Source organism: Crocodylus porosus, unplaced genomic scaffold (genome assembly GCF_001723895.1).
Source record: "Crocodylus porosus isolate Cpor-Errol unplaced genomic scaffold, CroPor_comp1, whole genome shotgun sequence".
In the NCBI taxonomy this organism is placed as follows: domain Eukaryota; kingdom Metazoa; phylum Chordata; order Crocodylia; family Crocodylidae; genus Crocodylus; species Crocodylus porosus.
Window position 1 is genome coordinate 28,850,634 of NW_017728918.1, and position 5,333 is coordinate 28,855,966.

A 5,333-nucleotide genomic window follows, 5' to 3' on the forward strand; every position below is an offset into this window, starting at 1 on the left:
TCAGAATTTACACTATAGGTCAAATCTTATGGCACTTAGTCACCTACATCCACTGAGGTGCTCAAATCTACTTCTATTCCACGTTAAGTCCTTAAAAAATTAATTAACATATCTACTTTTGTAACACACTTACAAGACTGAAGTGTGTAAGTGTGTACCCTTAAGACTGAATCACAAAAGAGCAGCAAGGAGGAAGATGATGACCCACCCACCTTTTGTATTAATTTTTTTCAAAAACTTGAGTAGGGTGGAACAAAATGACACTTAGGCACCTATGTCTACTTATGTGCCAAACAGATGGAATAAATTTATGTGGATACTTCCTTGCAGTGAAAGGCTTTGTTACGTTTCTTATACGGAATAAAGCTACCCTTAAACAGTGCACTTGGATAGTTACATTTTTTTTCTACCCAGGTAAAATATTAATATTAAGCTTTTGGTATCCCTGATGTCTAGGTCTGAAGGATTCTGATGTTGAGGTCTTGTGTATTTATATTAAAAGTCACACAGATTCTTACAAGCATCTCAAAACTGCATTTCTTTCAAAGAGCAATATTTAATCTAAACAATGGTGAACTTCTTGTGTACAGTACATTCTTTTATGAAATCATAAACTGATGATTGACATTTCAATACTGATGAGTGTTGTTTGCAAGAGATAACCATGCAAAGTTGAAAAATCTTTTCACCAGCTCTTCATATAGCTGAAATTGCTAAGTGCTACCTGTGCTAGAATAACACAATTTAGATGCTTTATATTGTCATTTTTATTGAGATAACAGAAGTGACTTCTCAGTCAGCTGATAGATGACGTCTCGTGGATGGTGTTATGGGACTCCATATTATGTATTTGGCTAGCAGTTGCCTAGTGAATCTGATATCTTACCTCTTTCTATCTGGTTTCTGAACAGGACGACTGTTTTCTATCTTTTTCTGTTCCTCCTTTCAACTGGTCTGCTCCCTAAGCAGCTGCTAGAGTACTCAAGACACTCTTCCCACAATTGTCTTGTCTTTCCATTTTCAGGTTGCTGCAATGTGGCAAGTTACTTTTTCCACGCTGTGGACAACTACCTTCTCAACGAACAGTTCTGACTATCTTTACTTATGCATCTCAGAGTTTTCCCAAACTCCAGAGTGAAAAGAACCTGTTGCTTGTCACTTGTACTGCTACTATTGAAAAGGCTTGGGGCAGCAATGAAAACAGCAGGTTTTCACACTATAGAAAATCTCTGAGCACTAGAAATACTGCATTTCTTGCTACCCAGTTCACATTTGGAAGGTTATCATGATTGTTGCCTTAGGCAAATGAGAGGGTAGATTCTGCAAACCCTGCTTGCAAAGTATTCAACCAAGAACTATTATTCAAAGAAATAATTCTATGAATTTTGAATAATGAATGCAGGAGTAGCATTATAATCTATTCATGAACGGCGAGGTGACATTTAAATACATTATCTATAGTGGATTCTTCTCCCAGCTCTCAGATATGCTAGTTCAATTAGTGTGCAAATATTTTATTTGCCCTGCTCTGGAAGATAAGCCATTAAAAAGTTAAAGTATATTTGATACTTTTTCAAGCACAGACAGTTTATCTTCTTGACTACTGCATATTTTTTCCATTATTTTGTTATCCAGCTTTTTTTCATTTCCAGAGCTGAAAACCAACATTCAGTTCAACAGCAGGTGGCACTGTTGAACAAAATAAATTCTGAAGAGTAAAGAACTCCTTACTTCATAACATTGGGCTAGGATTATTTATTTATTTTTTAAAACTTTGCTTTTGGCTTCCCTCACCCTTATACATTTTATCTTCTGCCAAAAGGCAATTACTTTTTAAATGCACGCTGTATGCACATTTACAACTTATTTGAAAGATGGAAATGATTTGATAGTTTAATGTTGGATTGAGGCACTAAAAATTACTGGCTATACCTACTCGCACTCATGCTGAAAATGAAGCTTAGATTTCACCTGTGCTTCTTCTGTCTGCTATTAAGCTACAGTTTCCTGTTCTGTTCTTTGAAGCCGGTGCATACTCACTCAGCCAAGTGCAGCAGGCTTTTCAGAGGGCAGTACGGGATGCCATCAGTTGAGCAGAGGAGCCAAGGGTGAAGCTAGCAGTCCACTGGACTGATGATCAGTAGTATTTGTAAGAAACAGGAGAACAGCTTACACTTTACTTTCAGTCCAGATGTGCCATCAATGAATTTATCCTGGAGTTTTAATATTAGTTCACCAGGTTCTTTGCTGAGTATTAATCGCATTTTTCACTTGAACTCTGCTGCTGCTGACCAACAAGGGTTTTTCCTAGCAAGTGTAATGTCTAGAACTGATCTGCAGCAGAATGTTCCTGGATGTCCCTTTCACTTTGATATTACACTGTCCAGTGGAAGATACAAAAAGCAAACTATAAAACACAGCTTATTTCAGCTCCTCTTAGCTAACAGAATCATAGAAAAAATAGGGTTGGAAGGGACCTCAGGAGGTCATCTTGTCCAACCCCCTGCTCAAAGGAGGGCCATTCCCAACTAGATCATCTAAGTCAAGGCTTTGTCTAGTCATATCTTAAAAACCTCCAAGGATGGAGAGTCCACAACCTCTCTAGGACAGCACTGGAACAGGTTAATTACCCTGCTTATGAGAAAGTTATTCCTTATATTTAACCTAAACTTCCCCTGCTGCAACTTTAGACCATTGCTCCTTGCGCTGTTAACAGCTGAGAGTTAAGTTCAAGCATAACAGAAAAAGCCTTTCTTGCATATCTTTCTTAAGCGGAAATTCTCAGGGTTTTAAGTGTTTTTAGGATTGGGTCCCTAAATCTTCCAAATTTTCTCTCTCTCTGTCACCAGCATATGAGTCTTTCAAATCTTCCATGCCCTACACCAAGCCAACCAAGTATCAGCATAGCCTCTCTGTGGTGCTGAGAGATGCTGATAAACGGTGAGAACACTATTCCAAGTAAGACAGGATTTCCTTTCCAAGGCACAGCTTTTTCCATATGTACCTCTGGGCATGTTAACGTCTATATTTGACAAAACACAAAATGGATTAAGTAAAATGAAGATTACATAGAAAAAATCCCAAAGATCCTTTTAATGGAACTGACAGTAACAGCTCACGTAAGACATCACACAAACACGTGCTTGAGATACATTTCCTGAAAACTCAATTTTTGTCTAGCAAATTACATTAATATTGTTGCTGATGTTGCTAACAATGCCACACTTCAGCACAGTAATCATTACTGTGGGGGAAAACATAGAGATGGGCAAACTATTTATAACAGAAGTCTTTTCTGTCAACATCTGCCTGTTTTAAATAAACTAAACTTTAACAAAGAAGGGGCCATTAAAAAAAACCTGTAAATGCCATTTCATGTCAAGTACTTTTCACTCTGTTCTTGTTAGGATTTTAAAAGCTGCTTTCCTTGAAACACCCCCTAAGAAAGGAGATGTAAGCGCTCAGCCTCTGACTGCGTTAGCAGAGACTAGGTATTTGGTGGTTCTGTGTTCCTCCCCCTCTCAACTCAACAAATGCCTGGAAAGGGGGACTAAAATGGCAATCCAATCAATAAACCAACTTCATTTTTATCTTGTATTTTTCGTGGACTAAGTTTTTCAAAGGAATGTTGGTGCTTTTATGCCAGGAGGCTAATTCAGAGAAATGCTGCCTGACCCACTTAGACACCTACAAGTTCAGCTACTGGACATGCCCAAAGGCACCACCCTCTTAGATGGCTGAAGTTTAGGCACGTATCCTCCCCAAAGGCTGCTTGGGATTCACAGATTACAGGCCAAATCCTACTCCATTTTTTGAAGGGCTGAAGTAGGTGTAAATGACTACGTGTGATCTTATTGCACCTTGCTTAAATCTCTGAACAACCGTTAAGCACAAAAGGGAAATGAGCCTTCTTCCTCCTTTCTGTTCTTTTTTCATTTAGCTTTAAGGCAAAGATTATGGCCTGTTATAAAAGTAGGTTCATTAACATTTTTTAGAGCACTGATCAGGGTGGAATAGGATCACACTCATGTCCAATTAGATCCCTAATAGGTCCTATGGGTTCCTGCATTGAAGTCTCTGGAAGAGTCCAATCCAGTAGGCACATTCAGAGCCTAACAGCAGTTAAGTACACCACTAACAGATACATTACCTGAAAAGCAGTGATGGGATCAGCAGAGGAGCATTTTACAGAATACATTTTAGCCAGAGATTCTTCAATGCAAAAAAGCACTTGTGGGGCCATGGACCAGAACCCAAGACTCCCCCCTGTCTTTTTAAGGGACTGTCTTCTTTACAGGGCTGCAGAATCAAAACTTCCTCTTACTTCCTCTCTGGCCCTACAGATCTTTCACTACTTTCTGCAGAGTAGCACAGCTTCAACAGAATGCGTGGCGAGAGTCTCCAAACCTAGCCAAGCCTCTGGCCTCATGGACATAAGACAACTCTTTAAAAAAACAAACAAACAAAAAAGAGCTGGTTGTTTGTACATGAATGATCAGCACAGACACGCTGGTCTAGGCTTCAGCTTCAGATTGTGAATCCCAGTCCTCTATATACATGCCTCACTGAGGCCCGCAGGTAAGAACTTAAGTTAGGGAGAGAGGTAGAGAGGGAAGAGTGACACATCCCGTCCTTCAGGGTTTCCTACTGAATGACTTGGGTGTCCCCTGGCTTCATCTATGTTGCATATTGCAAATCTCAAACCTAGGCAACCAATTTTCCCTACTTAAAGTACAGGAAGCTTATATATCTAGCTTGGGTTTGGGCATCCTGTTTCCATGCAATTAGTCCTTGAGGCAATGAGCAGAGACACCAACGTTCATAAGGAGCTCTGACCTAGGAAGCCCTGGGGCAGCCTCCTTTTCTAAAATCATAACATCAAAGCATGGCAGGCAAGTGAAAGGGAAGACTGCCCAAAGAGGGTGAAGTTGATAAGGGCTGAGGGGTCTCCAGATGCATCATGGCCACCCCTGGAGTGGGACCCTGTTACAATTCTACCCCCAGAGCCAGGTGTCTAACTCAGGGACAGGATCACTCTGCCCCTCTGTGAATCTGGCCCATGATGCATCCTCCACATTTCTTGAGACTTGCAAAAGAAGATGATCCCTCAGTGAGGCATGCCTATTGCCTCTCTTCATGGTGAAGGAAGGAGAGAAGGAAGGAAGTGTAAAAAAACCACTTTCGCTACTGATTAATGTTCTGCTGTTTGACTTGATACCAGAAGAGGTACCAGTCAACCAACCAGCCAAAGACTCAAACCAGGAAAGACTTTCTACGAATAATTTTGACCAGCTTCAGTCAAGTCAGACATTGCTATTAGGATCAAAATCAGA